Raw genomic sequence first — 23,859 nt, forward strand, 5'->3', positions numbered from 1 at the left:
TACAGCTTCAAGCTTGTAAGTGCTTACCTTTTGAGTTTGAAGTTCTGTGAAATAAACAACAACTCTGGAAGTACATGGTATAATATTTAGGGATGGATTGCATTTGAGCATCAGGTGTTCACCTAACAGGAGTTCTTTCTATTTTTCTTTAGTTAGTAAGTGCTTCCATGTTAGGTGAGCAATTGTTGCAATATCCCCACTACAGAAAACCATCTCTCTATACTTTCAAAATCTTCACCAAGCAACCTCAGAAAAGAGCGGGAAAAATGTGGGAGGAGCTACTTAATGGTCTGGTGCCTTGAGGGCCTTTCAAGGGATAAAAAGGTGGGCCCTTCTCCACAGTGCCCATAGCAGGAACGGCCTCGGATGACAACAGTGATGCAGGCCAACTGGCTGAACATTGCAGTTTTGAATTTCAGATGTCTTGAAACCTCATAGAAATACAGCTTCATGGTTATAAGTGCTTACCTTTTGAGTTCTGTGAAATAAACAACAACTCTGGAAGTACATGGTATACTATTTAGGGAATGGATTGCATTTGAGCATCAGGTGTTCACCTAACAGGAGTTCTTTCTATTTTTCTTTAGTTAGTAAGTGCTTCTATGTTAGGTGAGCAATTTTTGCACTATCCCCACTACAGAAAACCATCTCTCTATACTTTCAAAATCTTCACCAAGCAAGCTCGGAAAAGAGCGGGAAAAATGTGGGAGGAGCTACTTAATGGTTTGGTGCCTTGAGGGCCTTTCAAGGGATAAAAAGGTGGGCACTTCTTCCACAGTGCCCATACCAGAAACAGCCTCTGACAAGAACAGGGATGCAGACCCTTTGGCTGAACATTGCAGTTTTGAATTTCAGATGCCTTGAAACCTCATAGAAATACAGCTTCAAGCTTGTAAGTGCTTACCTTTTGAGTTTGAAGTTCTGTGAAATAAACAACAATTCTGTTAACTAAACAACAGCTCTGGAAGTGTATGTTATAATATTTAGAGAATAATTGCATTTGAGCATCAGGTGCTCACCTAACAGGAGTTCTTTCTATTTTTCTTTAGTTAGTAAGTGCTTCCATGTTAGGTGAGCAATTGTTGCAATATCCCCACTACAGAAAACCATCTCTCTATACTTTTAAAATCTTCACCAATCAAGCTCAGAAAAGAGCGGGAAAAATGTGGGAGGAGCTACTTAATGTTTTGGTGCCTTCAGGGCCTTTCAAGGGATAAAAAGGCGAGCACTTCTTCCACAGTGCCCATAACAGGAACAGCCTCAGACAAGAACAGGGATGCAGACCCACTGGCTGAACATTGCAGTTTTGAATTTCAGATGTCTTGAAACCTCATAGAAATACAGCTTCATGGTTATAAGTGCTTACCTTTTGAGGTTGAAGTTGTGTGAACTAAACAGCAACTTTGGAAGTGTATGTTATAATATTTAGGATGGATTGCATTTGAACATCAGGTGCTCACCTAACAGGAGTTCTTTCTATTTTTCTTTAGTTAGTAAGTGCTTCCATGTTAGGTGAGCAATTGTTGCAATATCCCCACTACAGAAAACCATCTCTCTATACTTTCAAAATCTTCACCAAGCAAGCTCAGAAAAGAGCGGGAAAAATGTGGGAGGAGCTACTTAATGGTTTGGTGCCTTGAGGGCCTTTCAAGGGATAAAAAGGTGGGCACTTCTTCCACAGTGCCCATAGCAGGAACGGCCTCGGATGAGAACAGTGATGCAGGCCAACTGGCTGAACATTGCAGTTTTGAATTTCAGATGTCTTGAAACCTCATAGAAATACAGCTTCAAGCTTGTAAGTGCTTACCTATTGAGGTTGAAGTTCTGTTAACTAAACAACAGCTCTGGAAGTGTATGTTATAATATTTAGAGAATAATTGCATTTGAGCATCAGGTGCTCACCTAACAGGAGTTCTTTCTATTTTTCTTTAGTTAGTAAGTGCTTCCATGTTAGGTGAGCAATTGTTGCAATATCTCTACTACAGAAAACCATCTCTCTATACTTTCAAAATCTTCACCAAGCAAGCTCAGAAAAGAGCGGGACAAATGTGGGAGGAGCTACTTAATGGTTTGGTGCCTTGAGGGCCTTTCAAGGGATAAAAAGGTGGGCACTTCTTCCACAGTGCCCATAGCAGGAACGGCCTCGGATGAGAACAGTGATGCAGGCCAACTGGCTGAACATTGCAGTTTTGAATTTCAGATGTCTTGAAACCTCATAGAAATACAGCTTCAAGCTTGTAAGTGCTTACCTATTGAGGTTGAAGTTCTGTTAACTAAACAACAGCTCTGGAAGTGTATGTTATAATATTTAGAGAATAATTGCATTTGAGCATCAGGTGCTCACCTAACAGGAGTTCTTTCTATTTTTCTTTAGTTAGTAAGTGCTTCCATGTTAGGTGAGCAATTGTTGCAATATCTCCACTACAGAAAACCATCTCTCTATACTTTCAAAATCTTCACCAAGCAAGCTCAGAAAAGAGCGGGAAAAATGTGGGAGGAGCTACTTAATGGTTTGGTGCCTTCAGGGCCTTTCAAGGGATAAAAAGGTGGGCACTTCTTCCACAGTGCCCATAGCAGGAACGGCCTCGGATGAGAACAGTGATGCAGGCCAACTGGCTGAACATTGCAGTTTTGAATTTCAGATGTCTTGAAACCTCATAGAAATACAGCTTCAAGCTTGTAAGTGCTTACCTATTGAGGTTGAAGTTCTGTTAACTAAACAACAGCTCTGGAAGTGTATGTTATAATATTTAGAGAATAATTGCATTTGAGCATCGGGTGCTCACCTAACAGGAGTTCTTTCTATTTTTCTTTAGTTAGTAAGTGCTTCCATGTTAGGTGAGCAATTGTTGCAATATCTCCACTACAGAAAACCATCTCTCTATACTTTCAAAATCTTCACCAAGCAAGCTCAGAAAAGAGCGGGAAAAATGTGGGAGGAGCTACTTAATGGTTTGGTGCCTTCAGGGCCTTTCAAGGGATAAAAAGGCGAGCACTTCTTCCACAGTGCCCATAACAGTAACAGCCTCAGACAAGAACAGGGATGCAGACCCATTGGCTGAACATTGCAGTTTTGAATTTCAGATGTCTTGAAACCTCATAGAAATACAGCTTCATGGTTATAAGTGCTTACCTTTTGAGGTTGAAGTTCTGTGAACTAAACAGCAACTTTGGAAGTGTATGTTATAATATTTATGATGGATTGCATTTGAACATCAGGTGCTCACCTAACAGGAGTTCTTTCTATTTTTCTTTAGTTAGTAAGTGCTTCCATGTTAGGTGAGCAATTGTTGCAATATCCCCACTACAGAAAACCATCTCTCTATACTTTCAAAATCTTCACCAAGCAAGCTCAGAAAAGAGCGGGAAAAATGTGGGAGGAGCTACTTAATGGTTTGGTGCCTTGAGGGCCTTTCAAGGGATAAAAAGGTGGGCACTTCTTCCACAGTGCCCATAGCAGGAACGGCCTCGGATGAGAACAGTGATGCAGGCCAACTGGCTGAACATTGCAGTTTTGAATTTCAGATGTCTTGAAACCTCATAGAAATACAGCTTCAAGCTTGTAAGTGCTTACCTATTGAGGTTGAAGTTCTGTTAACTAAACAACAGCTCTGGAAGTGTATGTTATAATATTTAGAGAATAATTGCATTTGCGCATCAGGTGCTCACCTAACAGGAGTTCTTTCTATTTTTCTTTAGTTAGTAAGTGCTTCCATGTTAGGTGAGCAATTGTTGCAATATCTCTACTACAGAAAACCATCTCTCTATACTTTCAAAATCTTCACCAAGCAAGCTCAGAAAAGAGCGGGACAAATGTGGGAGGAGCTACTTAATGGTTTGGTGCCTTGAGGGCCTTTCAAGGGATAAAAAGGTGGGCACTTCTTCCACAGTGCCCATAGCAGGAACGGCCTCGGATGAGAACAGTGATGCAGGCCAACTGGCTGAACATTGCAGTTTTGAATTTCAGATGTCTTGAAACCTCATAGAAATACAGCTTCAAGCTTGTAAGTGCTTACCTATTGAGGTTGAAGTTCTGTTAACTAAACAACAGCTCTGGAAGTGTATGTTATAATATTTAGAGAATAATTGCATTTGAGCATCAGGTGCTCACCTAACAGTTCTTTCTATTTTTCTTTAGTTAGTAAGTGCTTCCATGTTAGGTGAGCAATTGTTGCAATATCTCCACTACAGAAAACCATCTCTCTATACTTTCAAAATCTTCACCAAGCAAGCTCAGAAAAGAGCGGGAAAAATGTGGGAGGAGCTACTTAATGGTTTGGTGCCTTGAGGGCCTTTCAAGGGATAAAAAGGTGGGCACTTCTTCCACAGTGCCCATAGCAGGAACGGCCTCGGATGAGAACAGTGATGCAGGCCAACTGGCTGAACATTGCAGTTTTGAATTTCAGATGTCTTGAAACCTCATAGAAATACAGCTTCAAGCTTGTAAGTGCTTACCTATTGAGGTTGAAGTTCTGTTAACTAAACAACAGCTCCGGAAGTGTATGTTATAATATTTAGAGAATAATTGCATTTGAGCATCGGGTGCTCACCTAACAGGAGTTCTTTCTATTTTTCTTTAGGTAGTAAGTGCTTCCATGTTAGGTGAGCAATTGTTGCAATATCCCCACTACAGAAAACCATCTCTCTATACTTTTAAAATCTTCACCAATCAAGCTCAGAAAAGAGCGGGAAAAATGTGGGAGGAGCTACTTAATGTTTTGGTGCCTTCAGGGCCTTTCAAGGGATAAAAAGGCGAGCACTTCTTCCACAGTGCCCATAACAGGAACGGCCTCAGACAAGCACAGGGATGCAGACCCACTGGCTGAACATTGCAGTTTTGAATTTCAGATGTCTTGGAACCTCACAGAAATACAGCTTCAAGGTTGGCACCTGCGTTTTATATATGTGTAAGTGCTTCCCTTTTGAGGTTGAAGTTCTGTGAACTAAACAGCAATTTTGGAAGTTTATGTTATAATATTTAGGATGGATTGCATTTGAACATCAGGTGCTCACCTAACAGGAGTTATTTCTATTTTTCTTTAGTTAGTAAGTGCTTCCATGTTAGGTGAGCAATTGTTGCAATATCTCCACTACAGAAAACCATCTCTCTATACTTTCAAAATCTTCACCAAGCAAGCTCAGAAAAGAGCGGGAAAAATGTGGGAGGAGCTTCTTAATGGTTTGGTGCCTTCAGGGACTTTCAAGGGATAAAAAGGCTAGAACTTCTTCCACAGTGCCCATACCAGGAACAGCCTCAGACAAGAACAGGGATGCAGACCCTTTGGCTGAACATTGCAGTTTTGAATTTCAGATGTCTTGAAACCTCATAGAAATACAGCTTCAAGCTTGTAAGTGCTTACCTTTTGAGTTTGAAGTTCTGTGAAATAAACAACAACTCTGGAAGTACATGGTATAATATTTAGGGATGGATTACATTTGAGCATCAGGTGTTCACCTAACAGGAGTTCTTTCTATTTTTCTTTAGTTAGTAAGTGCTTCCATGTTAGGTGAGCAATTGTTGCAATATCCCCACTACAGAAAACCATCTCTCTATACTTTCAAAATCTTCACCAAGCAAGCTCAGAAAGAGCGGGAAAAATGTGGGAGGAGCTACTTAATGGTTTGGTGCCTTCAGGGCCTTTCAAGGGATAAAAAGGCGAGCACTTCTTCCACATTGCCCATAACAGGAACAGCCTCAGACAAGAACGGGGATGCAGACCCATTGGCTGAACATTGCAGTTTTGAATTTCAGATGTCTTGAAACCTCATAGAAATACAGCTTCATGGTTATAAGTGCTTACCTTTTGAGGTTGAAGTTGTGTGAACTAAACAGCAACTTTGGAAGTGTATGTTATAATATTTAGGATGGATTGCATTTGAACATCAGGTGCTCACCTAACAGGAGTTCTTTCTATTTTTCTTTAGTAAGTAAGTGCTTCCATGTTAGGTGAGCAATTGTTGCAATATCCCCACTACAGAAAACCATCTCTCTATACTTTCAAAATCTTCACCAAGCAAGCTCAGAAAAGAGCGGGAAAAATGTGGGAGGAGCTACTTAATGGTTTGGTGCCTTGAGGGCCTTTCAAGGGATAAAAAGGTGGGCACTTCTTCCACAGTGCCCATAGCAGGAACGGCCTCGGATGAGAACAGTGATGCAGGCCAACTGGCTGAACATTGCAGTTTTGAATTTCAGATGTCTTGAAACCTCATAGAAATACAGCTTCAAGCTTGTAAGTGCTTACCTATTGAGGTTGAAGTTCTGTTAACTAAACAACAGCTCTGGAAGTGTATGTTATAATATTTAGAGAATAATTGCATTTGAGCATCAGGTGCTCACCTAACAGGAGTTCTTTCTATTTTTCTTTAGTTAGTAAGTGCTTCCATGTTAGGTGAGCAATTGTTGCAATATCTCTATTACAGAAAACCATCTCTCTATACTTTCAAAATCTTCACCAAGCAAGCTCAGAAAAGAGCGGGACAAATGTGGCAGGAGCTACTTAATGGTTTGGTGCCTTGAGGGCCTTTCAAGGGATAAAAAGGTGGGCACTTCTTCCACAGTGCCCATAGCAGGAACGGCCTCGGATGAGAACAGTGATGCAGGCCAACTGGCTGAACATTGCAGTTTTGAATTTCAGATGTCTTGAAACCTCATAGAAATACAGCTTCAAGCTTGTAAGTGCTTACCTATTGAGGTTGAAGTTCTGTTAACTAAACAACAGCTCTGGAAGTGTATGTTATAATATTTAGAGAATAATTGCATTTGAGCATCAGGTGCTCACCTAACAGGAGTTCTTTCTATTTTTCTTTAGTTAGTAAGTGCTTCCATGTTAGGTGAGCAATTGTTGCAATATCTCCACTACAGAAAACCATCTCTCTATACTTTCAAAATCTTCACCAAGCAAGCTCAGAAAAGAGCGGGAAAAATGTGGGAGGAGCTACTTAATGGTTTGGTGCCTTCAGGGCCTTTCAAGGGATAAAAAGGTGGGCACTTCTTCCACAGTGCCCATAGCAGGAACGGCCTCGGATGAGAACAGTGATGCAGGCCAACTGGCTGAACATTGCAGTTTTGAATTTCAGATGTCTTGAAACCTCATAGAAATACAGCTTCAAGCTTGTAAGTGCTTACCTATTGAGGTTGACGTTCTGTTAACTAAACAACAGCTCTGGAAGTGTATGTTATAATATTTAGAGAATAATTGCATTTGAGCATCGGGTGCTCACCTAACAGGAGTTCTTTCTATTTTTCTTTAGTTAGTAAGTGCTTCCATGTTAGGTGAGCAATTGTTGCAATATCTCCACTACAGAAAACCATCTCTCTATACTTTCAAAATCTTCACCAAGCAAGCTCAGAAAAGAGCGGGAAAAATGTGGGAGGAGCTACTTAATGGTTTGGTGCCTTCAGGGCCTTTCAAGGGATAAAAAGGCGAGCACTTCTTCCACAGTGCCCATAACAGTAACAGCCTCAGACAAGAACAGGGATGCAGACCCATTGGCTGAACATTGCAGTTTTGAATTTCAGGTGTCTTGAAACCTCATAGAAATACAGCTTCATGGTTATAAGTGCTTACCTTTTGAGGTTGAAGTTCTGTGAACTAAACAGCAACTTTGGAAGTGTATGTTATAATATTTAGGATGGATTGCATTTGAACATCAGGTGCTCACCTAACAGGAGTTCTTTCTATTTTTCTTTAGTAAGTAAGTGCTTCCATGTTAGGTGAGCAATTGTTGCAATATCCCCACTACAGAAAACCATCTCTCTATACTTTCAAAATCTTCACCAAGCAAGCTCAGAAAAGAGCGGGAAAAATGTGGGAGGAGCTACTTAATGGTTTGGTGCCTTGAGGGCCTTTCAAGGGATAAAAAGGTGGGCACTTCTTCCACAGTGCCCATAGCAGGAACGGCCTCGGATGAGAACAGTGATGCAGGCCAACTGGCTGAACATTGCAGTTTTGAATTTCAGATGTCTTGAAACCTCATAGAAATACAGCTTCAAGCTTGTAAGTGCTTACCTATTGAGGTTGAAGTTCTGTTAACTAAACAACAGCTCTGGAAGTGTATGTTTTAATATTTAGAGAATAATTGCATTTGAGCATCAGGTGCACACCTAACAGGAGTTCTTTCTATTTTTCTTTAGTTAGTAAGTGCTTCCATGTTAGGTGAGCAATTGTTGCAATATCTCTATTACAGAAAACCATCTCTCTATACTTTCAAAATCTTCACCAAGCAAGCTCAGAAAAGAGCGGGACAAATGTGGGAGGAGCTACTTAATGGTTTGGTGCCTTGAGGGCCTTTCAAGGGATAAAAAGGTGGGCACTTCTTCCACAGTGCCCATAGCAGGAACGGCCTCGGATGAGAACAGTGATGCAGGCCAACTGGCTGAACATTGCAGTTTTGAATTTCAGATGTCTTGAAACCTCATAGAAATACAGCTTCAAGCTTGTAAGTGCTTACCTATTGAGGTTGAAGTTCTGTTAACTAAACAACAGCTCTGGAAGTGTATGTTATAATATTTAGAGAATAATTGCATTTGAGCATCAGGTGCTCACCTAACAGGAGTTCTTTCTATTTTTCTTTAGTTAGTAAGTGCTTCCATGTTAGGTGAGCAATTGTTGCAATATCTCCACTACAGAAAACCATCTCTCTATACTTTCAAAATCTTCACCAAGCAAGCTCAGAAAAGAGCGGGAAAAATGTGGGAGGAGCTACTTAATGGTTTGGTGCCTTCAGGGCCTTTCAAGGGATAAAAAGGTGGGCACTTCTTCCACAGTGCCCATAGCAGGAACGGCCTCGGATGAGAACAGTGATGCAGGCCAACTGGCTGAACATTGCAGTTTTGAATTTCAGATGTCTTGAAACCTCATAGAAATACAGCTTCAAGCTTGTAAGTGCTTACCTATTGAGGTTGACGTTCTGTTAACTAAACAACAGCTCTGGAAGTGTATGTTATAATATTTAGAGAATAATTGCATTTGAGCATCGGGTGCTCACCTAACAGGAGTTCTTTCTATTTTTCTTTAGTTAGTAAGTGCTTCCATGTTAGGTGAGCAATTGTTGCAATATCTCCACTACAGAAAACCATCTCTCTATACTTTCAAAATCTTCACCAAGCAAGCTCAGAAAAGAGCGGGAAAAATGTGGGAGGAGCTACTTAATGGTTTGGTGCCTTCAGGGCCTTCCAAGGGATAAAAAGGCGAGCACTTCTTCCACAGTGCCCATAACAGTAACAGCCTCAGACAAGAACAGGGATGCAGACCCATTGGCTGAACATTGCAGTTTTGAATTTCAGATGTCTTGAAACCTCATAGAAATACAGCTTCATGGTTATAAGTGCTTACCTTTTGAGGTTGAAGTTCTGTGAACTAAACAGCAACTTTGGAAGTGTATGTTATAATATTTAGGATGGATTGCATTTGAACATCAGGTGCTCACCTAACAGGAGTTCTTTCTATTTTTCTTTAGTTAGTAAGTGCTTCCATGTTAGGTGAGCAATTGTTGCAATATCCCCACTACAGAAAACCATCTCTCTATACTTTCAAAATCTTCACCAAGCAAGCTCAGAAAAGAGCGGGAAAAATGTGGGAGGAGCTACTTAATGGTTTGGTGCCTTGAGGGCCTTTCAAGGGATAAAAAGGTGGGCACTTCTTCCACAGTGCCCATAGCAGGAACGGCCTCGGATGAGAACAGTGATGCAGGCCAACTGGCTGAACATTGCAGTTTTGAATTTCAGATGTCTTGAAACCTCATAGAAATACAGCTTCAAGCTTGTAAGTGCTTACCTATTGAGGTTGAAGTTCTGTTAACTAAACAACAGCTCTGGAAGTGTATGTTATAATATTTAGAGAATAATTGCATTTGCGCATCAGGTGCTCACCTAACAGGAGTTCTTTCTATTTTTCTTTAGTTAGTAAGTGCTTCCATGTTAGGTGAGCAATTGTTGCAATATCTCTACTACAGAAAACCATCTCTCTATACTTTCAAAATCTTCACCAAGCAAGCTCAGAAAAGAGCGGGACAAATGTGGGAGGAGCTACTTAATGGTTTGGTGCCTTGAGGGCCTTTCAAGGGATAAAAAGGTGGGCACTTCTTCCACAGTGCCCATAGCAGGAACGGCCTCGGATGAGAACAGTGATGCAGGCCAACTGGCTGAACATTGCAGTTTTGAATTTCAGATGTCTTGAAACCTCATAGAAATACAGCTTCAAGCTTGTAAGTGCTTACCTATTGAGGTTGAAGTTCTGTTAACTAAACAACAGCTCTGGAAGTGTATGTTATAATATTTAGAGAATAATTGCATTTGAGCATCAGGTGCTCACCTAACAGTTCTTTCTATTTTTCTTTAGTTAGTAAGTGCTTCCATGTTAGGTGAGCAATTGTTGCAATATCTCCACTACAGAAAACCATCTCTCTATACTTTCAAAATCTTCACCAAGCAAGCTCAGAAAAGAGCGGGAAAAATGTGGGAGGAGCTACTTAATGGTTTGGTGCCTTGAGGGCCTTTCAAGGGATAAAAAGGTGGGCACTTCTTCCACAGTGCCCATAGCAGGAACGGCCTCGGATGAGAACAGTGATGCAGGCCAACTGGCTGAACATTGCAGTTTTGAATTTCAGATGTCTTGAAACCTCATAGAAATACAGCTTCAAGCTTGTAAGTGCTTACCTATTGAGGTTGAAGTTCTGTTAACTAAACAACAGCTCTGGAAGTGTATGTTATAATATTTAGAGAATAATTGCATTTGCGCATCAGGTGCTCACCTAACAGGAGTTCTTTCTATTTTTCTTTAGTTAGTAAGTGCTTCCATGTTAGGTGAGCAATTGTTGCAATATCTCTACTACAGAAAACCATCTCTCTATACTTTCAAAATCTTCACCAAGCAAGCTCAGAAAAGAGCGGGACAAATGTGGGAGGAGCTACTTAATGGTTTGGTGCCTTGAGGGCCTTTCAAGGGATAAAAAGGTGGGCACTTCTTCCACAGTGCCCATAGCAGGAACGGCCTCGGATGAGAACAGTGATGCAGGCCAACTGGCTGAACATTGCAGTTTTGAATTTCAGATGTCTTGAAACCTCATAGAAATACAGCTTCAAGCTTGTAAGTGCTTACCTATTGAGGTTGAAGTTCTGTTAACTAAACAACAGCTCTGGAAGTGTATGTTATAATATTTAGAGAATAATTGCATTTGAGCATCAGGTGCTCACCTAACAGGAGTTCTTTCTATTTTTCTTTAGTTAGTAAGTGCTTCCATGTTAGGTGAGCAATTGTTGCAATATCTCCACTACAGAAAACCATCTCTCTATACTTTCAAAATCTTCACCAAGCAAGCTCAGAAAAGAGCGGGAAAAATGTGGGAGGAGCTACTTAATGGTTTGGTGCCTTCAGGGCCTTTCAAGGGATAAAAAGGTGGGCACTTCTTCCACAGTGCCCATAGCAGGAACGGCCTCGGATGAGAACAGTGATGCAGGCCAACTGGCTGAACATTGCAGTTTTGAATTTCAGATGTCTTGAAACCTCATAGAAATACAGCTTCAAGCTTGTAAGTGCTTACCTATTGAGGTTGAAGTTCTGTTAACTAAACAACAGCTCTGGAAGTGTATGTTATAATATTTAGAGAATAATTGCATTTGAGCATCGGGTGCTCACCTAACAGGAGTTCTTTCTACTTTTCTTTAGTTAGTAAGTGCTTCCATGTTAGGTGAGCAATTGTTGCAATATCTCCACTACAGAAAACCATCTCTCTATACTTTCAAAATCTTCACCAAGCAAGCTCAGAAAAGAGCGGGAAAAATGTGGGAGGAGCTACTTAATGGTTTGGTGCCTTCAGGGCCTTTCAAGGGATAAAAAGGCGAGCACTTCTTCCACAGTGCCCATAACAGTAACAGCCTCAGACAAGAACAGGGATGCAGACCCATTGGCTAAACATTGCAGTTTTGAATTTCAGATGTCTTGAAACCTCATAGAAATACAGCTTCATGGTTATAAGTGCTTACCTTTTGAGGTTGAAGTTCTGTGAACTAAACAGCAACTTTGGAAGTGTATGTTATAATATTTAGGATGGATTGCATTTGAACATCAGGTGCTCACCTAACAGGAGTTCTTTCTATTTTTCTTTAGTTAGTAAGTGCTTCCATGTTAGGTGAGCAATTGTTGCAATATCCCCACTACAGAAAACCATCTCTCTATACTTTCAAAATCTTCACCAAGCAAGCTCAGAAAAGAGCGGGAAAAATGTGGGAGGAGCTACTTAATGGTTTGGTGCCTTGAGGGCCTTTCAAGGGATAAAAAGGTGGGCACTTCTTCCACAGTGCCCATAGCAGGAACGGCCTCGGATGAGAACAGTGATGCAGGCCAACTGGCTGAACATTGCAGTTTTGAATTTCAGATGTCTTGAAACCTCATAGAAATACAGCTTCAAGCTTGTAAGTGCTTACCTATTGAGGTTGAAGTTCTGTTAACTAAACAACAGCTCTGGAAGTGTATGTTATAATATTTAGAGAATAATTGCATTTGCGCATCAGGTGCTCACCTAACAGGAGTTCTTTCTATTTTTCTTTAGTTAGTAAGTGCTTCCATGTTAGGTGAGCAATTGTTGCAATATCTCTACTACAGAAAACCATCTCTCTATACTTTCAAAATCTTCACCAAGCAAGCTCAGAAAAGAGCGGGACAAATGTGGGAGGAGCTACTTAATGGTTTGGTGCCTTGAGGGCCTTTCAAGGGATAAAAAGGTGGGCACTTCTTCCACAGTGCCCATAGCAGGAACGGCCTCGGATGAGAACAGTGATGCAGGCCAACTGGCTGAACATTGCAGTTTTGAATTTCAGATGTCTTGAAACCTCATAGAAATACAGCTTCAAGCTTGTAAGTGCTTACCTATTGAGGTTGAAGTTCTGTTAACTAAACAACAGCTCTGGAAGTGTATGTTATAATATTTAGATAATAATTGCATTTGAGCATCAGGTGCTCACCTAACAGGAGTTCTTTCTATTTTTCTTTAGTTAGTAGGTGCTTCCATGTTAGGTGAGCAATTGTTACAATATCTCCACTACAGAAAACCATCTCTCTATACTTTCAAAATCTTCACCAAGCAAGCTCAGAAAAGAGCGGGAAAAATGTGGGAGGAGCTACTTAATGGTTTGGTGCCTTCAGGGCCTTTCAAGGGATAAAAAGGTGGGCACTTCTTCCACAGTGCCCATAGCAGGAACGGCCTCGGATGAGAACAGTGATGCAGGCCAACTGGCTGAACATTGCAGTTTTGAATTTCAGATGTCTTGAAACCTCATAGAAATACAGCTTCAAGCTTGTAAGTGCTTAGTTATTGAGGTTGAAGTTCTGTTAACTAAACAACAGCTCTGGAAGTGTATGTTATAATATTTAGAGAATAATTGCATTTGAGCATCAGGTGCTCACCTAACAGGAGTTCTTTCTATTTTTCTTTAGTTAGTAAGTGCTTCCATGTTAGGTGAGCAATTGTTGCAATATCTCCACTGCAGAAAACCATCCCTCTATACTTTTAAAATCTTCACCAAGCAAGCTCAGAAAAGAGCGGGAAAAATGTGGGAGGAGCTACGTAATGGTTTGGTGCCTTCAGGGCCTTTCAAGGGATAAAAAGGCGAGCACTTATTCCACAGTGCCCATACCAGAAACAGCCTCTGACAAGAACAGGGATGCAGACCCTTTGGCTGAACATTGCAGTTTTGAATTTCAGATGCCTTGAAACCTCATAGAAATACAGCTTCAAGCTTGTAAGTGCTTACCTTTTGAGTTTGAAGTTCTGTGAAATAAACAACAACTCTGGAAGTACATGGTATAATATTTAGGGATGGATTGCATTTGAGCATCAGGTGTTCACCTAACAGGAGTTCTTTCTATTTTTCTTTAGTTAGTAAGTGCTTCCATGTTAGGTGAGCAATTGTTGCAATATCCCCACTACAGAAAACCATCTCTCTATACTTTCAAAATCTTCACCAAGCAACCTCAGAAAAGAGCGGGAAAAATGTGGGAGGAGCTACTTAATGGTCTGGTGCCTTGAGGGCCTTTCAAGGGATAAAAAGGTGGGCCCTTCTCCACAGTGCCCATAGCAGGAACGGCCTCGGATGACAACAGTGATGCAGGCCAACTGGCTGAACATTGCAGTTTTGAATTTCAGATGTCTTGAAACCTCATAGAAATACAGCTTCATGGTTATAAGTGCTTACCTTTTGAGTTTGAAGTTCTGTGAAATAAACAACAACTCTGGAAGTACATGGTATACTATTTAGGGATGGATTGCATTTGAGCATCAGGTGTTCACCTAACAGGAGTTCTTTCTATTTTTCTTTAGTTAGTAAGTGCTTCTATGTTAGGTGAGCAATTTTTGCACTATCCCCACTACAGAAAACCATCTCTCTATACTTTCAAAATCTTCACCAAGCAAGCTCGGAAAAGAGCGGGAAAAATGTGGGAGGAGCTACTTAATGGTTTGGTGCCTTGAGGGCCTTTCAAGGGATAAAAAGGTGGGCACTTCTTCCACAGTGCCCATACCAGAAACAGCCTCTGACAAGAACAGGGATGCAGACCCTTTGGCTGAACATTGCAGTTTTGAATTTCAGATGCCTTGAAACCTCATAGAAATACAGCTTCAAGCTTGTAAGTGCTTACCTTTTGAGTTTGAAGTTCTGTGAAATAAACAACAATTCTGTTAACTAAACAACAGCTCTGGAAGTGTATGTTATAATATTTAGAGAATAATTGCATTTGAGCATCAGGTGCTCACCTAACAGGAGTTCTTTCTATTTTTCTTTAGTTAGTAAGTGCTTCCATGTTAGGTGAGCAATTGTTGCAATATCCCCACTACAGAAAACCATCTCTCTATACTTTTAAATTCTTCACCAATCAAGCTCAGAAAAGAGCGGGAAAAATGTGGGAGGAGCTACTTAATGTTTTGGTGCCTTCAGGGCCTTTCAAGGGATAAAAAGGCGAGCACTTCTTCCACAGTGCCCATAACAGGAACAGCCTCAGACAAGAACAGGGATGCAGACCCACTGGCTGAACATTGCAGTTTTGAATTTCAGATGTCTTGAAACCTCATAGAAATACAGCTTCATGGTTATAAGTGCTTACCTTTTGAGGTTGAAGTTGTGTGAACTAAACAGCAACTTTGGAAGTGTATGTTATAATATTTAGGATGGATTGCATTTGAACATCAGGTGCTCACCTAACAGGAGTTCTTTCTATTTTTCTTTAGTTAGTAAGTGCTTCCATGTTAGGTGAGCAATTGTTGCAATATCCCCACTACAGAAAACCATCTCTCTATACTTTCAAAATCTTCACCAAGCAAGCTCAGAAAAGAGCGGGAAAAATGTGGGAGGAGCTACTTAATGGTTTGGTGCCTTGAGGGCCTTTCAAGGGATAAAAAGGTGGGCACTTCTTCCACAGTGCCCATAGCAGGAACGGCCTCGGATGAGAACAGTGATGCAGGCCAACTGGCTGAACATTGCAGTTTTGAATTTCAGATGTCTTGAAACCTCATAGAAATACAGCTTCAAGCTTGTAAGTGCTTACCTATTGAGGTTGAAGTTCTGTTAACTAAACAACAGCTCTGGAAGTGTATGTTATAATATTTAGAGAATAATTGCATTTGAGCATCAGGTGCTCACCTAACAGGAGTTCTTTCTATTTTTCTTTAGTTAGTAAGTGCTTCCATGTTAGGTGAGCAATTGTTGCAATATCTCTACTACAGAAAACCATCTCTCTATACTTTCAAAATCTTCACCAAGCAAGCTCAGAAAAGAGCGGGACAAATGTGGGAGGAGCTACTTAATGGTTTGGTGCCTTGAGGGCCTTTCAAGGGATAAAAAGGTGGGCACTTCTTCCACAGTGCCCATAGCAGGAACGGCCTCGGATGAGAACAGTGATGCAGGCCAACTGGCTGAACATTGCAGTTTTGAATTTCAGATGTCTTGAAACCTCATAGAAATACAGCTTCAAGCTTGTAAGTGCTTACCTATTGAGGTTGAAGTTCTGTTAACTAAACAACAGCTCTGGAAGTGTATGTTATAATATTTAGAGAATAATTGCATTTGAGCATCAGGTGCTCACCTAACAGGAGTTCTTTCTATTTTTCTTTAGTTAGTAAGTGCTTCCATGTTAGGTGAGCAATTGTTGCAATATCTCCACTACAGAAAACCATCTCTCTATACTTTCAAAATCTTCACCAAGCAAGCTCAGAAAAGAGCGGGAAAAATGTGGGAGGAGCTACTTAATGGTTTGGTGCCTTCAGGGCCTTTCAAGGGATAAAAAGGTGGGCACTTCTTCCACAGTGCCCATAGCAGGAACGGCCTCGGATGAGAACAGTGATGCAGGCCAACTGGCTGAACATTGCAGTTTTGAATTTCAGATGTCTTGAAACCTCATAGAAATACAGCTTCAAGCTTGTAAGTGCTTACCTATTGAGGTTGAAGTTCTGTTAACTAAACAACAGCTCTGGAAGTGTATGTTATAATATTTAGAGAATAATTGCATTTGAGCATCGGGTGCTCACCTAACAGGAGTTCTTTCTATTTTTCTTTAGTTAGTAAGTGCTTCCATGTTAGGTGAGCAATTGTTGCAATATCTCCACTACAGAAAACCATCTCTCTATACTTTCAAAATCTTCACCAAGCAAGCTCAGAAAAGAGCGGGAAAAATGTGGGAGGAGCTACTTAATGGTTTGGTGCCTTCAGGGCCTTTCAAGGGATAAAAAGGCGAGCACTTCTTCCACAGTGCCCATAACAGTAACAGCCTCAGACAAGAACAGGGATGCAGACCCATTGGCTGAACATTGCAGTTTTGAATTTCAGATGTCTTGAAACCTCATAGAAATACAGCTTCAAGCTTGTAAGTGCTTACCTTTTGAGGTTGAAGTTCTGTGAACTAAACAACAACTTTGGAAGTGTATGTTATAATATTTATGATGGATTGCATTTGAACATCAGGTGCTCACCTAACAGGAGTTCTTTCTATTTTTCTTTAGTTAGTAAGTGCTTCCATGTTAGGTGAGCAATTGTTGCAATATCCCCACTACAGAAAACCATCTCTCTATACTTTCAAAATCTTCACCAAGCAAGCTCAGAAAAGAGCGGGAAAAATGTGGGAGGAGCTACTTAATGGTTTGGTGCCTTGAGGGCCTTTCAAGGGATAAAAAGGTGGGCACTTCTTCCACAGTGCCCATAGCAGGAACGGCCTCGGATGAGAACAGTGATGCAGGCCAACTGGCTGAACATTGCAGTTTTGAATTTCAGATGTCTTGAAACCTCATAGAAATACAGCTTCAAGCTTGTAAGTGCTTACCTATTGAGGTTGAAGTTCTGTTAACTAAACAACAGCTCTGGAAGTGTATGTTATAATATTTAGAGAATAATTGCATTTGCGCATCAGGTGCTCACCTAACAGGAGTTCTTTCTATTTTTCTTTAGTTAGTAAGTGCTTCCATGTTAGGTGAGCAATTGTTGCAATATCTCTACTACAGAAAACCATCTCTCTATACTTTCAAAATCTTCACCAAGCAAGCTCAGAAAAGAGCGGGACAAATGTGGGAGGAGCTACTTAATGGTTTGGTGCCTTGAGGGCCTTTCAAGGGATAAAAAGGTGGGCACTTCTTCCACAGTGCCCATAGCAGGAACGGCCTCGGATGAGAACAGTGATGCAGGCCAACTGGCTGAACATTGCAGTTTTGAATTTCAGATGTCTTGAAACCTCATAGAAATACAGCTTCAAGCTTGTAAGTGCTTACCTATTGAGGTTGAAGTTCTGTTAACTAAACAACAGCTCTGGAAGTGTATGTTATAATATTTAGAGAATAATTGCATTTGAGCATCAGGTGCTCACCTAACAGTTCTTTCTATTTTTCTTTAGTTAGTAAGTGCTTCCATGTTAGGTGAGCAATTGTTGCAATATCTCCACTACAGAAAACCATCTCTCTATACTTTCAAAATCTTCACCAAGCAAGCTCAGAAAAGAGCGGGAAAAATGTGGGAGGAGCTACTTAATGGTTTGGTGCCTTGAGGGCCTTTCAAGGGATAAAAAGGTGGGCACTTCTTCCACAGTGCCCATAGCAGGAACGGCCTCGGATGAGAACAGTGATGCAGGCCAACTGGCTGAACATTGCAGTTTTGAATTTCAGATGTCTTGAAACCTCATAGAAATACAGCTTCAAGCTTGTAAGTGCTTACCTATTGAGGTTGAAGTTCTGTTAACTAAACAACAGCTCTGGAAGTGTATGTTATAATATTTAGAGAATAATTGCATTTGCGCATCAGGTGCTCACCTAACAGGAGTTCTTTCTATTTTTCTTTAGTTAGTAAGTGCTTCCATGTTAGGTGAGCAATTGTTGCAATATCTCTACTACAGAAAACCATCTCTCTATACTTTCAAAATCTTCACCAAGCAAGCTCAGAAAAGAGCGGGACAAATGTGGGAGGAGCTACTTAATGGTTTGGTGCCTTGAGGGCCTTTCAAGGGATAAAAAGGTGGGCACTTCTTCCACAGTGCCCATAGCAGGAACGGCCTCGGATGAGAACAGTGATGCAGGCCAACTGGCTGAACATTGCAGTTTTGAATTTCAGATGTCTTGAAACCTCATAGAAATACAGCTTCAAGCTTGTAAGTGCTTACCTATTGAGGTTGAAGTTCTGTTAACTAAACAACAGCTCTGGAAGTGTATGTTATAATATTTAGAGAATAATTGCATTTGAGCATCAGGTGCTCACCTAACAGGAGTTCTTTCTATTTTTCTTTAGTTAGTAAGTGCTTCCATGTTAGGTGAGCAATTGTTGCAATATCTCCACTACAGAAAACCATCTCTCTATACTTTCAAAATCTTCACCAAGCAAGCTCAGAAAAGAGCGGGAAAAATGTGGGAGGAGCTACTTAATGGTTTGGTGCCTTCAGGGCCTTTCAAGGGATAAAAAGGTGGGCACTTCTTCCACAGTGCCCATAGCAGGAACGGCCTCGGATGAGAACAGTGATGCAGGCCAACTGGCTGAACATTGCAGTTTTGAATTTCAGATGTCTTGAAACCTCATAGAAATACAGCTTCAAGCTTGTAAGTGCTTACCTATTGAGGTTGAAGTTCTGTTAACTAAACAACAGCTCTGGAAGTGTATGTTATAATATTTAGAGAATAATTGCATTTGAGCATCGGGTGCTCACCTAACAGGAGTTCTTTCTATTTTTCTTTAGTTAGTAAGTGCTTCCATGTTAGGTGAGCAATTGTTGCAATATCTCCACTACAGAAAACCATCTCTCTATACTTTCAAAATCTTCACCAAGCAAGCTCAGAAAAGAGCGGGAAAAATGTGGGAGGAGCTACTTAATGGTTTGGTGCCTTCAGGGCCTTTCAAGGGATAAAAAGGCGAGCACTTCTTCCACAGTGCCCATAACAGTAACAGCCTCAGACAAGAACAGGGATGCAGACCCATTGGCTGAACATTGCAGTTTTGAATTTCAGATGTCTTGAAACCTCATAGAAATACAGCTTCATGGTTATAAGTGCTTACCTTTTGAGGTTGAAGTTCTGTGAACTAAACAGCAACTTTGGAAGTGTATGTTATAATATTTAGGATGGATTGCATTTGAACATCAGGTGCTCACCTAACAGGAGTTCTTTCTATTTTTCTTTAGTTAGTAAGTGCTTCCATGTTAGGTGAGCAATTGTTGCAATATCCCCACTACAGAAAACCATCTCTCTATACTTTCAAAATCTTCACCAAGCAAGCTCAGAAAAGAGCGGGAAAAATGTGGGAGGAGCTACTTAATGGTTTGGTGCCTTGAGGGCCTTTCAAGGGATAAAAAGGTGGGCACTTCTTCCACAGTGCCCATAGCAGGAACGGCCTCGGATGAGAACAGTGATGCAGGCCAACTGGCTGAACATTGCAGTTTTGAATTTCAGATGTCTTGAAACCTCATAGAAATACAGCTTCAAGCTTGTAAGTGCTTACCTATTGAGGTTGAAGTTCTGTTAACTAAACAACAGCTCTGGAAGTGTATGTTATAATATTTAGAGAATAATTGCATTTGCGCATCAGGTGCTCACCTAACAGGAGTTCTTTCTATTTTTCTTTAGTTAGTAAGTGCTTCCATGTTAGGTGAGCAATTGTTGCAATATCTCTACTACAGAAAACCATCTCTCTATACTTTCAAAATCTTCACCAAGCAAGCTCAGAAAAGAGCGGGACAAATGTGGGAGGAGCTACTTAATGGTTTGGTGCCTTGAGGGCCTTTCAAGGGATAAAAAGGTGGGCACTTCTTCCACAGTGCCCATAGCAGGAACGGCCTCGGATGAGAACAGTGATGCAGGCCAACTGGCTGAACATTGCAGTTTTGAATTTCAGATGTCTTGAAACCTCATAGAAATACAGCTTCAAGCTTGTAAGTGCTTACCTATTGAGGTTGAAGTTCTGTTAACTAAACAACAGCTCTGGAAGTGTATGTTATAATATTTAGATAATAATTGCATTTGAGCATCAGGTGCTCACCTAACAGGAGTTCTTTCTATTTTTCTTTAGTTAGTAGGTGCTTCCATGTTAGGTGAGCAATTGTTACAATATCTCCACTACAGAAAACCATCTCTCTATACTTTCAAAATCTTCACCAAGCAAGCTCAGAAAAGAGCGGGAAAAATGTGGGAGGAGCTACTTAATGGTTTGGTGCCTTCAGGGCCTTTCAAGGGATAAAAAGGTGGGCACTTCTTCCACAGTGCCCATAGCAGGAACGGCCTCGGATGAGAACAGTGATGCAGGCCAACTGGCTGAACATTGCAGTTTTGAATTTCAGATGTCTTGAAACCTCATAGAAATACAGCTTCAAGCTTGTAAGTGCTTACCTATTGAGGTTGAAGTTCTGTTAACTAAACAACAGCTCTGGAAGTGTATGTTATAATATTTAGAGAATAATTGCATTTGAGCATCAGGTGCTCACCTAACAGGAGTTCTTTCTATTTTTCTTTAGTTAGTAAGTGCTTCCATGTTAGGTGAGCAATTGTTGCAATATCTCCACTGCAGAAAACCATCCCTCTATACTTTTAAAATCTTCACCAAGCAAGCTCAGAAAAGAGCGGGAAAAATGTGGGAGGAGCTACTTAATGGTTTGGTGCCTTCAGGGCCTTTCAAGGGATAAAAAGGCGAGCACTTATTCCACAGTGCCCATACCAGAAACAGCCTCTGACAAGAACAGGGATGCAGACCCTTTGGCTGAACATTGCAGTTTTGAATTTCAGATGCCTTGAAACCTCATAGAAATACAGCTTCAAGCTTGTAAGTGCTTACCTTTTGAGTTTGAAGTTCTGTGAAATAAACAACAACTCTGGAAGTACATGGTATAATATTTAGGGATGGATTGCATTTGAGCATCAGGTGTTCACCTAACAGGAGTTCTTTCTATTTTTCTTTAGTTAGTAAGTGCTTCCATGTTAGGTGAGCAATTGTTGCAATATCCCCACTACAGAAAACCATCTCTCTATACTTTCAAAATCTTCACCAAGCAACCTCAGAAAAGAGCGGGAAAAATGTGGGAGGAGCTACTTAATGGTCTGGTGCCTTGAGGGCCTTTCAAGGGATAAAAAGGTGGGCCCTTCTCCACAGTGCCCATAGCAGGAACGGCCTCGGATGACAACAGTGATGCAGGCCAACTGGCTGAACATTGCAGTTTTGAATTTCAGATGTCTTGAAACCTCATAGAAATACAGCTTCATGGTTATAAGTGCTTACCTTTTGAGTTTGAAGTTCTGTGAAATAAACAACAACTCTGGAAGTACATGGTATACTATTTAGGGATGGATTGCATTTGAGCATCAGGTGTTCACCTAACAGGAGTTCTTTCTATTTTTCTTTAGTTAGTAAGTGCTTCTATGTTAGGTGAGCGATTTTTGCACTATCCCCACTACAGAAAACCATCTCTCTATACTTTCAAAATCTTCACCAAGCAAGCTCGGAAAAGAGCGGGAAAAATGTGGGAGGAGCTACTTAATGGTTTGGTGCCTTGAGGGCCTTTCAAGGGATAAAAAGGTGGGCACTTCTTCCACAGTGCCCATACCAGAAACAGCCTCTGACAAGAACAGGGATGCAGACCCTTTGGCTGAACATTGCAGTTTTGAATTTCAGATGCCTTGAAACCTCATAGAAATACAGCTTCAAGCTTGTAAGTGCTTACCTTTTGAGTTTGAAGTTCTGTGAAATAAACAACAATTCTGTTAACTAAACAACAGCTCTGGAAGTGTATGTTATAATATTTAGAGAATAATTGCATTTGAGCATCAGGTGCTCACCTAACAGGAGTTCTTTCTATTTTTCTTTAGTTAGTAAGTGCTTCCATGTTAGGTGAGCAATTGTTGCAATATCCCCACTACAGAAAACCATCTCTCTATACTTTTAAAATCTTCACCAATCAAGCTCAGAAAAGAGCGGGAAAAATGTGGGAGGAGCTACTTAATGTTTTGGTGCCTTCAGGGCCTTTCAAGGGATAAAAAGGCGAGCACTTCTTCCACAGTGCCCATAACAGGAACAGCCTCAGACAAGAACAGGGATGCAGACCCACTGGCTGAACATTGCAGTTTTGAATTTCAGATGTCTTGAAACCTCATAGAAATACAGCTTCATGGTTATAAGTGCTTACCTTTTGAGGTTGAAGTTGTGTGAACTAAACAGCAACTTTGGAAGTGTATGTTATAATATTTAGGATGGATTGCATTTGAACATCAGGTGCTCACCTAACAGGAGTTCTTTCTATTTTTCTTTAGTTAGTAAGTGCTTCCATGTTAGGTGAGCAATTGTTGCAATATCCCCACTACAGAAAACCATCTCTCTATACTTTCAAAATCTTCACCAAGCAAGCTCAGAAAAGAGCGGGAAAAATGTGGGAGGAGCTACTTAATGGTTTGGTGCCTTGAGGGCCTTTCAAGGGATAAAAAGGTGGGCACTTCTTCCACAGTGCCCATAGCAGGAACGGCCTCGGATGAGAACAGTGATGCAGGCCAACTGGCTGAACATTGCAGTTTTGAATTTCAGATGTCTTGAAACCTCATAGAAATACAGCTTCAAGCTTGTAAGTGCTTACCTATTGAGGTTGAAGTTCTGTTAACTAAACAACAGCTCTGGAAGTGTATGTTATAATATTTAGAGAATAATTGCATTTGAGCATCAGGTGCTCACCTAACAGGAGTTCTTTCTATTTTTCTTTAGTTAGTAAGTGCTTCCATGTTAGGTGAGCAATTGTTGCAATATCTCTACTACAGAAAACCATCTCTCTATACTTTCAAAATCTTCACCAAGCAAGCTCAGAAAAGAGCGGGACAAATGTGGGAGGAGCTACTTAATGGTTTGGTGCCTTGAGGGCCTTTCAAGGGATAAAAAGGTGGGCACTTCTTCCACAGTGCCCATAGCAGGAACGGCCTCGGATGAGAACAGTGATGCAGGCCAACTGGCTGAACATTGCAGTTTTGAATTTCAGATGTCTTGAAACCTCATAGAAATACAGCTTCAAGCTTGTAAGTGCTTACCTATTGAGGTTGAAGTTCTGTTAACTAAACAACAGCTCTGGAAGTGTATGTTATAATATTTAGAGAATAATTGCATTTGAGCATCAGGTGCTCACCTAACAGGAGTTCTTTCTATTTTTCTTTAGTTAGTAAGTGCTTCCATGTTAGGTGAGCAATTGTTGCAATATCTCCACTACAGAAAACCATCTCTCTATACTTTCAAAATCTTCACCAAGCAAGCTCAGAAAAGAGCGGGAAAAATGTGGGAGGAGCTACTTAATGGTTTGGTGCCTTCAGGGCCTTTCAAGGGATAAAAAGGTGGGCACTTCTTCCACAGTGCCCATAGCAGGAACGGCCTCGGATGAGAACAGTGAT

Source organism: Ambystoma mexicanum, chromosome 7q (assembly GCF_040938575.1).
Source record: "Ambystoma mexicanum isolate Mex_15411 chromosome 7q, UKY_AmexF1_1, whole genome shotgun sequence".
NCBI classification, from domain to species: Eukaryota; Metazoa; Chordata; class Amphibia; order Caudata; family Ambystomatidae; genus Ambystoma; species Ambystoma mexicanum.